The sequence below is a fragment of the Carassius gibelio genome, chromosome B2 (assembly GCF_023724105.1).
Source record: "Carassius gibelio isolate Cgi1373 ecotype wild population from Czech Republic chromosome B2, carGib1.2-hapl.c, whole genome shotgun sequence".
NCBI lineage: Eukaryota > Metazoa > Chordata > Actinopteri > Cypriniformes > Cyprinidae > Carassius > Carassius gibelio.
In genome coordinates, this window is record NC_068397.1 from 2,150,565 (window position 1) to 2,162,979 (window position 12,415).

At 36.4% G+C, this 12,415-nt stretch overlaps 1 long non-coding RNA gene across 1 annotated transcript; it reads right to left on the minus strand.

The window, feature by feature from the left end:
- Window positions 1-939: 939 nt before the first annotated feature.
- LOC127950811 (uncharacterized) lies at window positions 940-6,476 on the minus strand. Its single transcript, XR_008152546.1, has 2 exons — window positions 6,342-6,476; window positions 940-2,706 (listed from the first exon to the last, which is right to left on the minus strand). It is a non-coding gene; the product is annotated as an uncharacterized LOC127950811 (long non-coding RNA).
- Between the last annotated feature and the right edge of the window lie 5,939 nt (window positions 6,477-12,415).

Below are 12,415 nucleotides of genomic sequence, written 5' to 3' on the forward strand. Positions count from 1 at the left end.
CACACTGCGCTCATCGATCGAGGAGACACTCGTGTAAAGATCACATTACCGTAGTAAACTGCAGTGATCTAGCGTGGGAAATGACAGGATCTTTACACTTACACACAACTGTCCACAGCCCCAGGAATATACGACATCATTATATCTTTAATGTTTTCTCACCGTTTTAGTTCAATGTCTTTGTTACATACAAATTACATAATTAACATTATTACTATTTACAGTCAGATAACTAATATGAATAAAAATAAAAATAAAAATAATTCTGGGGTATAGAAACTTGAAAACTTGATAAATGCCTAAGTGTAGATAGTATAAAACAAACTTCGAAGACTAAATAGCTACAATGCATGCAACTAATTTTGTTAGAAACATTAAACTGACTAAAATAACCATATATATATATATATGAAAAAAGCCATTTGCCTTCACACACACACACACACTCACACACACACACACACACACACACACACACACACACACACACACACACACACATATCTGATTTGTTTGTTAATTAATCAAAAATAAGCGAAGAGATGCTGTATATTGTATACAAGCACTACATGACAGAAATGTTGTAGAAACACTTATATTAAATACAAATATTGTGATGAAAGCAATAGATTGAAACAAACGTGTCATTATTAAAGATATAGCATTTTCTTTTGAAAAGTAAAGTACTCAACAAATCTGTTTTATTAACAACATAAAAGACTATCTATACATATTATCAGTTACAGAAGACAGTGAGAGACAGATCTTGCTCCTCATCAGATCTCTCAGTGTTGGATGTGATTGTGTCTGTCCCGTGCTGGACGGCTGACTGCCAAATCCACACAGCTCTTTCATAACCGTGAGCACGATCACTTCACCAGAGCACTGCTGATTTCTCTTCTTCAATCAAGACAACATTTGATGCAACAACACTTTTGATTTTTGCACAAAAGGCACAACTGTAAATAAACAGCATGTTAATGGGGAATCCAGAGCTCTCCAGTATTTAACTTTCTGTCAGTAAGAGTCTCTGCCAGCATTTCTCTTCTGCACTGTGATGGCTGTTTGCTTTTGTTTTTAATTCCTGTAAATGCTTGAATGAAAGGAGACGTAGACACTGAGCGATGGCTCGCAGCGCTGCGGTTATTAATAGATCAGGAGCAAATATACATGGGAATGAGACAGACGGACAGATGGAGGTCAAGCTCAGAGATGCCATAACATCTGTGCTTATAGTGGCACAAATCAGCGTGTGTGATCTGAATACACAGAGAACACTGACCATATTTAAACGCAAATGTCTAAAAGAAAATTCATTTAATAAAAATGATTAATAATACAGTGTAAGTCCAAGGCCATTAGACACCATCAGAACAAAAATATTATATTTCACACTTAATAGTTTCCAACATAAATTGTAATTTATGAAAAAAATAAACAGCTTTACAAAGCCTTTGTCAGCGATGGTCAAACAAAAAATAAATAAATAAATAAATAAATAAATAAACGTGCTGCTGTGGGCTTTGTAACTATAGTTTACTGTAAATGCTGTAAATCTCAACAAATCTGTAAATATTTAATTTATTTATATATTCAGTTGGAATATATACAGTATTTTACTGTTTTATTTTATTCTATTTTATGTATCACTTTTTTCACTTTCTATCATAAGTGTTTAAAACTTGTTAGAACCAAGAACATAAATCATTTATTTAAAATTGTTACATCAAAAATATGAAATATAAAAATAAAACACTACAAAAAAATATTTAACACATGATAAATTACAGACTAAAATTGCAATAGTAAATGACACTAAATCACAATTAAAACAAAGAATAAAACAGAATAAAATAATAACAAACTAATAAAATAATTGACAAACTAAATCAAACAAGCAAATCACAAGAAACGTATTTAGTGCATCAGTGATACGTCAGCATACACCAAAGATCATTAAATGACTTTCACATGTGAGATGTACAGTATTTATATATGTTTCATATGTGAATGATGTTGAAAGAGTTACATTTGCAAAAAAGAAATCTGCTTATTTTAAACATCAAATGAAAATACATCAGCCATGAGTCTGGATAACTGATCCTGAGATTAAATATACAGCATGTGTTTATTTCTGTTCAGTACATGTAAAATAAATGTGTTTTTGTTTTGTTTTGTATATTAAGCCTATTTTTGTTTCATACAAATCTACAGTATAAACTGAGAAATATAATGTATTGTATTAAGGTTTATTTATAATTCAGGAATTCATTCTTAGTAATAAAGTACCAGAACAAACCATCTGTTTTAATATGCCAAACCTCCCAGAAGAACTGCCAATGTAAATTTAGTGAATGGTTAAACAACCACCCACACACACACACACACACACACACACACACACACACACCCTTTCCAGCTTCATGGCATAAATCAATTAAGAGCAACATTCTTTAAAAGCGTCTATCCACGAGTCATTGATGAGAAGCTCCTCCTGACCTGATTGAGTCTGGTGTTAAAGCTCAGGATCAAGCCTCTCTCCGGTCTGCAGAGGGACGTGTGCGTCAGGACGGATATAGAAAGGGAACGGTGTGTTTGTGGCGTGAGGTCTGCAGTGCTGGACGAGCGGCACGTCTCTCCTGTCATCACAAACGCTCCAGTGTTTCCAACACAGGAACAAACCAGTCTGATGCCTGAGAGATGTTACTAGATAATAGCATAATACATATTTAATAACACATACAATTGATAATACAATCGCATTATAGGATTATTATATATTTACACTGTAAAAAAAAAAAAAGCTATAAAAATTGGGCACAATATACTTTTTTTTTTTTTTTTTTTTTTTTTTTTTTTTTTTTTTTTTTTACAGGTGTTTTCAAGATTTTTATTTGTCACATACAAAATTATATATAGCATATATAACCAGCAGTGAAATGTGAGTACCTGTACCTGTAAATGTGTTTTACCTGTATTTTGAATGTTGTACTTCATTGCATTGTGTTTACATTTAAAAGATACTGTGTGTCCATTAAATTACTTGATGATGTCAAGGCAGATGTTTTTTTTTTTTTTTTTTTTTTTTTTTTTTTTACAGATTATGTGTGTGTATATAATAACAATAAAACAAGTGCTTCTGATATTAAGAAATGTTAAGAAAAATCTGGAATTTATTTATTTATTTATTTAATATTTTACATAAATGCATGGTTGGGATCAAAGAAATCTAGTATATTAATTACAGTATATTAGGCCTGTGTTAAGTGATTTTCTTTAACACATATGAGCTGTCACAATAAAATGATCTTGTTTACTTACTCCTTGTTCCCAGCATCCTGAAATGAAGTGTTTTTTTTTTCTTCAGTGAATGAAAAGAACTGTTTGTATCTTTGACATTTAAACGTGTTTCTGTTATGCTGTAGTTTTTGTGTTACACTGTAATGAAGAGACTATGAATGAGCTAATGCCAGTGCCACCAAATATCTTCATCAAATTAAAATCCACTTAAACGTTTGTATTTATGATACAAATGAATTTCCTCTAACTCACTGTAGATTGTTGGCCTAACATAATTGCATCAGATGTGTTCATAACTCAAAAAGACTGACGCAAATTGCTGCATTCATTTTGCCTTGTTGTTTTAAGACATGCAACATCTACAGATACAAATAGATAAAGTGCAATAAAAGCAACACTTCTTTAGAGTAACTGAGAGCAGTTGTAGATGCAAAATAGCCTAAAGTAACCAGTGCATTAAAAAAAAAAACGATTGTTTTATGCATATTGTCTTGTTTACCATTTTAAAGTATTACATTTTGTCTTATAATTTGTTCTGCACTAAGTCTGTATCCATATCTAGAACTAGAAAGGCATCAAGACTTGGTTGTTGGATATTTGAATTGTCAAAGTGCTATAATAATAAAAGCTTATTGTGCTGAGCATGCATCACCTGATGATAAAACATATTGATTTACATATTTTGCACTTCATTTGAACTTTTGCACTTAATTGTTATTTATGCGAGAACAGCAGTCAGACTCTCTCTGAGTCTCCACTGATCTGGATCAATCCCAGAATGCATCAGTCACCAGGTGCACAAGCTCCAATAGCAACCAGCAATTAAAAGCAACAGCTAAACCAGTGCAAACGAGGATTGCAGCGCACGTGTGAGCTGCTAACGGTGATCTTTATTATGACTCCAGCAGCTCTGTTCACCACAACCCAAACACACACACCGTCTGTTCATGGAAACGCCACAAAACACTTTCTCACATGTCTTTCACATCTATAGCGTGACATTATTTAAAACGCCTACTTCAGAAATTATTTTAGTGGTGTGTGGGTGTAAATTATGAATATCATTTTGCTCTGGTGTAAACAGGTTTATCACCAACACAGGTTACCACAGTCATGAAAAGACAGGATTTAACCTTCAAAGTACGGAAAGGGAAAGACAAAAAATGATTAATATTTTAAATAAATAAATAAAGTACATGTGTTTATTTGTGTTTTTATTTCATTTAAAAAATAATAACTAAAGTATATTTTAGTAAATAAATGAAATAATAATTTCAGGACATTAATTATTAAATAAGTGTAATAAAAATAGCTTAATGTTTAGATGAATAAATACATTATTTTATGCATTTTCTTCAGTATCTCTCTCTGTCTCTCTCTCTCTGTATATATATATATATATATTTTTTTTTTTTTTTTTTTTTTAGTGATACTTGATATATCATGACTTTCATCAGTCACTTTGATTTGATGTTAAAAAAGCAATAAGCGCAATCATGGGTAATGATGTAATATCACAACATGAAAATTAAAATGTCCTAATGGACATCACGCATCAGAGAACTAGCAATACATAAAATTGTATAATTGTGAAAATTAAAAACAGCACCTATTCCAGTTGAACAGCAGTGCAGAATAAAGTCAGACGTCTGTAAGAGTCTCAGTGCAGGTGGGCAGACGTGTTTCTCAGTAAAGTCATGACCTACAAATAGCCTGACATTCACTTCCCTCCCACAATACATTCTGCCAAGTCAACATCCCTCACCACTTTCATTAAAATTGTGAAGTTGCAATCAAGCAAGAGTCTCCCCCACTCCTCACTAAGATCCTGACGCTCAGATCCATGCACTGATGAATCCGGCGGCATGATCTCCCTCTTATTTCTCAGCTGTGCGACTCTCCAAATATTTGGTGTACTAGCTGGTTACTGCGCGGTGTGTCAGGAGGAGTCGGCAGGCCGAAGCTCGGCCTAATTAAAAAGTCAGGGGGGTTGTGTTTATTTATTTAAATCACTCCTCGACACTGAAGAGCTGATGCAGCGGAGAAACCCTGACTACTCCATCCCAGAGAGAGAGAGTCAAGATTACCAGAAACAATCAAACACTGAACTCATCTACATGTGTTCTTCAGATCTTATTACACTCGTTTGTACATCATTTCTGCTACCATTACTGACAAATGTGTCACATTTTTACAGGTTTGTTTTTTCGTATGTTTTTGTGTGCTGATGCTTTAGCATGCGTTTAACATTATAATACATGTACAAATGATCTACACTGAAAATTAATTCTGCTTGTTTAATGAATGAGGCCTATTTTATTTCAAACTGTCATGTACATGTAATACTTTGAAAGTGACAAAATTTATAGCAAAAATAAAAGTTTGTCTTATGTCTCTATTTTAATATCAGCAGGTTTATTATGAACTTCAGGCTTTTACATATCAGGGGTTGGTTTATATCAAAGAGTTTCCATCTTTTTAAATATACATGCTATTTTATAGATTTACATTTTTTGTAACCATCTATGAGAATCCGTCAAAAAAAAAAAAAAAAAAAAAAAAAAAAAAAAAAATTGTTTACATATTTAAAACTACTGTACGGTGATTTAAACAAACTGTGAAAAAATGTTTCAAATGCATTGTGTGAAAACTATTTCTATATATTTTTTTTTTTTTTATAAAATGACTTTCATTTCCAGCTCAAACTAATGCTGCCACTAAAGCTTTATTGTCCTTATTTAGAAAAGCATGATTCTCAGTTATTTTTAACAATTTATGCAGATGCATAAAAAATATTATTCAACTGTTTAGTGTAAATAAAAAATGCTAGCTGTAAAAAAACTTTTGCTGATCAGACAGAAACTGTAGTTTATGTTTTGACTGTCACTTCCACCAGAATATTTTTGAGACTTGACAGAAATGACACTGTTACAGAAACGTTCTCAAGAAATGGCAGGATTCTCATGTGATTCATGTCAATGTTAGTAAATTAGTTACACGAAAGACCACAGGGCCAAAAAATGTTGATAACAACACCCTACCTTCAGTCCCCTCCGCTGGTCATCTCTCCTCCTCTTCCAGATGTCACTCGGTGTCGTTTATTGCTCGCTTTCCTTTACTCTGTTGTTATTTCTGGTTGATTTCTGGTTGATCTAGTGAATAAAGGCTGTGATGTTCACGATCACGGCTGACTGCTGCCATCTAACCGCTGACAGACCCATTACACAGCGAGCCACAGCTGCTCAGAGCCCTCAGCAAACAAGATGAAGAATACAGAGCGGTCACACTTTAATTTAAGGTGTCTTTGTTGCATGGTAATTATACATTTATGAACTGAGTAATATTAATTAACCACACGTAGCCTACTTACTATATGGTTAGGATCAGGGTTTGGTTTAGGGTTACTGGTATGTAAATATGCATACTGAATGATATTATAATAGTAAGTAGCCTTAAAATACACCTTAAAATAAAGTATTACATAAAAAGCCAGCAATCCTTTTCAGGATTTTTTTATTTTGTTTTATATTTTTTATTCCAAATCCTTTCAAGTTCACTTGAATTTCTCACCTTAGTGACTTGTGACTTGAAAGTGTCAAAAACTTGTTAATAAACTAATTCATTATAATCACTATTTGAAACAAATTTCCAACGAAGGGTTTCTTGTGTCTCACCATACTGTTCATTCAGTCTAAATGTAAAATAAGTTTTTTTTTTTTTTTTACAGTAGTTAAAAATTGATTGATTGATTTACTGATTGATTGATTGATTGATTGATTGATTGACAGTGAAAGTCAATGAGGCCCAGTGTTAATCTTGATTCTACTTGATTTCTAAAGTTCTACAGTCTTCTCTAACGTTTGGTCACATGGTCAAAAGCTTGTTAAAATTTAGCAAAACGAGGGTATTTTTTGTTTTGTTTGTTTATTTAATTGCTTACTCTATACAGTGAAAGTCCAGTCTTGATCTTGATAAAAAAAAAAAAAAAAAAAAAAGTTTGGTCAGTCTACATGGTGATACCTATGGGGAAAAAAATAAGTAAATAAATGGTATTTAAACACTAGTTAAAACAATGGTATGATTATTTTTATGTCTAATTTTTTATGTATTTACTCATGTAGTTAGTTATTAAAGTCAGTGGTCACTTGGTTTTGTTTGAAATCAGTAATTTTACTTTCTTCTAAAGATGTATTTCTTCTTGTTGTTTCTCTTACAGTGGTCTCCTGCTACTCCTGACTGACCGAGTCTGCAGTAACTCACAGTGAAACCTGACTCTCAGAAACGCTCGGCAGGAAATGCATCAAAGCCGAACATAAATAGCAATCAGAGCACAAGTAAACCAATCAGCTGCTTTGTTACTGAATATGCACCAATCAATTAGTGGATGGATTTCCGTACATTTTAACGAGGTGAATCAAGGCACTTCTCGCAGCATGTTATGGGCAATTTGCAGTTTGTTTTGCGCAAATTAATCCCAGACCCACTCTGGCAGGACAGACTTTCAACAAGCTTCAACTCCTTCTCGCTGAAGGTATGCTTTACGCTGGACCTTCACAGATCTGTGATAGAGATCACATCAGTGCTGCAGATTTCAGAGCAGTTAACACAAATTAGGCGTTTGATACTTTACACAAATATGTAAGGCAAAAAGCAAAGTTAAAAAGTGGTGCTGAAAACTGATTATCGATTATGAAAGGGCATAAACAAATATATAAAATACTGTTTACGAGTACATACTTCCACTTATCTTTCTGTTCATACTGTTTACAAATGGGTTTGATATTTTGAGAAAACTTGCAGGTGTTAAAACAACCCAAGCTAGTCAAATGATGTGACAATGCATCCATTCCTTAATGCTATAAAACCTCTGCTGTATCATATCTGATGCACAAATATTTAATGGTTCCGAACTTTGATGAAAAACCCATTGTACACAACCATTTGATTAATAGGTGCTTATTTCTGTCAACAAATCTTGACTTATTATAAAGGAAATGACAGAATAACTTGAGTAATATTTCCAGATGAACACTTATGAGCTTTACTTGATTCTCCATCAATCATTAAAAAAAAAGTAAGTGTGATTGATCACTATATTGACCAGTTTTCAGGTATATTGACCAGTTTTAAGAGTGTGTTTTATTATGAAATCATACTGCATCTTTAAAGTTCTCATTTTGGTGAATAATAGGTCTTGCATTATTTAGACTTTAAAGTCCATCCGTTTCACCCCGAAACATCCTTTTATCTTTACAAGGCCCTTCACTAACCCTGTGTCATGCTAATAAAGAATAAAGGCATATGCATAACTGCTATCCTGCCCTGATATCAGCTACCAGATTCGATGAGAAACAGCTGAGTTGAATGTGGGATTGATTACATTAGACTTTTATATGGTAATAACAGGCTTATTCTTGGCTGGAGAGACAGTGGCAGTGGCTTTGTAGTGGGAAGCAGGCCGTGAAATGGCTTCCACTGCAGGAATATGAGTCAAACTATTTCCAAAGAGACTGTGAGGACACATTTGGTCCTCAACAAAGGGGTCATGAACACAAAACTGATAAAGAAGTGGGGTTTATTGGGACATGAAATTGGTTGAAACTGTCTAGCTTTCTGGATATTATAATTATAAAGGTGGAGAACCATGACGACCCATTTATGTTTATTAATTTAGCAGATGACTTTATCCAAAGCGACTTACAAATAAGGGACATCACAAGCAATTTGACAAATGTGGCAACAATAGTCACACACATGCCAAGTTATTTAGTCAACTCAAGTCAAGTCACATTTATTTATATAGTGCTTTAAACAAAATACATTGCGTCAAAGCACTGAACAACATTCATTAGGAAAACAGTGTCTCAATAATGCAAAATGATAGTTAAAGGCAGTTCATCATTGAATTCAGTTATGTCATCTCTGTTCAGTTGAAATAGTGTCTGTTTTTATTTGCAATCAAGTCAATGATATCGCTGTAGATGAAGTGACCCCAACTAAGCAAGCCAGAGGCGACAGCGGCAAGGAACCGAAACTCCATCGGTGACAGAATGGAGAAAAAACCTTGGGAGAAACCAGGCTCAGTTGGGGTCAGTTCTCCTCTGACCAGACGAAACCAGTAGTTCAATTCCAGGCTGCAGCAAAGTCAGATTGTGCAGAAGAATCATCTGTTTCCTGTGGTCTTGTCCTGGTGGTCGTCTGAGACCGCACCCATCTATAAGGTGGCCTTGAGGTGCAGGACAGGACCACCGAGACAATGGCTGCTTGCCCCTTCACATCTGGACCAAATGGTCCTCTGCACGACCCAAAGTTCACTTTGCCAGCTCAATGAGGACACCACACCCATTTCTATTTTCATGGATGCTCTAAACCTAATTACAATGACCCTGATGTGGATTACATAACTGGATAATATAGAAATTAAATAACAGTAAAGGGGAATGGGAGTATATTTTAGTTTAGTTTCTACCTCTTTTGTAAAGGAGAACACCACAGTCAATTTTACCAATATGTCCTCCAGCCCATACAACCATACAGGTTGTTTGTCACTTCACTGAAATATGACCCATAGGAATGTTCACTACATTAGCTATTAGCGTATTAATACACTTTGACCTTTTTTGCATTATAATTTGGGATTAATATAGTTGAATTCATAGAGCATTGTAGCAGCAATCATGAGCAAGTCCCAGGGAACACACGTACTGATAAAACACATAAGCTAAACTCTAGTCAATGACCATAATTATACTGGGAGTGAACATGGTGGTGTGTGTATCCTGTACCGCTGTGATCCGGGATGATGATTCGAGACCTTTGCTGGGCGTGAATCCATAGGAAACCCTGGGAAAAGAAGATAACAACACCGACATGAGTGTGTGTGTAATAATGACAGGCCCAGAGAGAAGATGAGAGATTGAGTGTGAGTGTGTATGTGTATGTATTGTGTGAGTGATAGGACTCTGCCCTCACTTCCTGTATTCACTGCCATTTCCTGTCTGTGCAGTGGCGTTTAATGAGACAGCAGCCGTCCTGATATCCTGCTCTCACACATCTCAGAGGACATCACACCATCACAAACACAAATCTACTTAAACTTCCCCCTTCACCTCTGGGAAAAAGATCGCCTCTTTTTTGGCCAGTGCAGTTTTATTTAGAGTATTAAAATAATAATAATAATAATAATAATAATAATAATAATAATAATAATAATAATAATACGATAAATATGAAACAGTGTAGAAGTACAAAACAATAAAAAAAAATGAATCACATTTTAAATGTATACTGAATGAGCACTTTATTTCAAGCTGCAAAATAATAATAAAAAAAACTGTTTGCCGATAAAATAGTATGAAATAAAAGCCCACTTAAGTACACTTAAAGATAGACACTTTCATGTTCCCTGTCAAGGGAACTTCGAACTGCGTCCTCTAAAGGGACACTATGGGGAACACCTCTTTGTGACCCGTATCTGAAGCATACTTTGAAAAACGCCAACGTGTTGGCTGGCGACAGCCTCTGACGTTGCTACCAGCGCGACTACAAATACTCGCCCATAGGACCTGTCACTTATCTTCTTCGTCTTCATTGACTGTTTTGTTTGAAGCGTGCATCTGAGAAACGACCAAAACGGTAAGAGCGATCTATTAATTTTTTTTTAATTTATGCATTTAGCAGACGCTTTTATCCAAAGCGACTTACAGTGCATTCAGGCTATCAATTTTTACATATCATGTGTTCCCGGGGAATCGAACCCCCAACCTTGCGCTTGCTTGCTTGCTTGCTAGCGCAGTGCTCTACCAGTTGAGCTACAGGAACACTATTATTGTTCTCATGGCATCCACTAGCAAGGCGTTTAGACAGTGTATGCATCCGTGTCAGTGTTATTTGAAACCTGATGACACACACACTCTTTGCGTCTCTTGTTTGGGCAAAGAGCACGCGCGCGATGTCCTTGAAGGGGCAATCTTCGCACACTGCAAGCATTTTTCTGTGAAAAAGCTCCGCTCTCGTTTGTCTTTCTTTACAAGGAAAGAAGGACAGCCATCTGGATCTCGCGGCTCAGGCTGAGCCTTCTCAATCCTCCTGCCCTGTGTATGAGGAGCTGTTAGAGGTTATGGATCACGCCACGGCAAAATTAGACTTGCCATGGAAGGGTGCCAGAAAGGTAACGTCATGAGGTCGCCTCGATGAGCATTATTTGTCTGACCATAGCCCTCCAGCCCAGGAGAGCCTTCCATTCTTGCCTGACTTGCATGCAGAAGTCGAAAAGGAATGGAAGAGGCCGTTTTCCTCTCACATCCAGTGGTTTCAGCATACAAGTTATGCTAATATCGAGGACATGCACGAAAATGGCTATGAGAGGATGCCACTGTAGAAGAGACACTGACTAGCTATCTCTCTGTGGGGGAAAAGTCCTCTCTTAAATCTCCCTCTTTTCCATCTAAGCCCCTCCAGGATACATCCTGCTTAAATGGCAAATCATACGTGGCAGCAGGTCAGGCTGTGGCTTCATTGCACACGATGGTAGTGCTTCAGGCTTACCAGGCTGACCTGCTGAAGGACCTGGATACAGGCGAGGGCCTTTCACCTGACCAGGTAGCCGAGCTGCGCCGCACCACAGACCTCTCTCTCAAGGCTACCAAGCAGGCCGCCTCCGCCATGGGCAAGTCTATGGTGGCCATGGTGGTAATGGAGAGACATCTGTGGGTGAACCTGGCAGAAGTCGGGAGGGAAGAAAGGGGGTTTCTTCTCGATGCTCCGGTCTCACCTTAAGAGCTTTTTGGTACCTCCGTCGAGATGGTGGTTGAAAAGTTCAGGGAGGCACGTGCGTGCTCAGCTGCCTTTAAATCCTTCATTCCACGAAGGTCCAGGTCCGAGCCTGAACAACAAAGGGGTCCTGGCCCATCTCAATCTGAGGATCCTAAACGGGCGCAAAAGGCTAGTGTTGTGGCTCGCGCTCCTCCCCCGCCTAAGGGCAGGGGCAAGAGGAACCGCGGGTCACGGAGAGGTAAGCAGGGTCTGAGGGATGTGATTCAGATGAGGCAGCGTCCTCGCCCGGATCAGAGCGATACCTAGTTGCTCCGGATGTTTTTTACCTCTGTTTTAACTT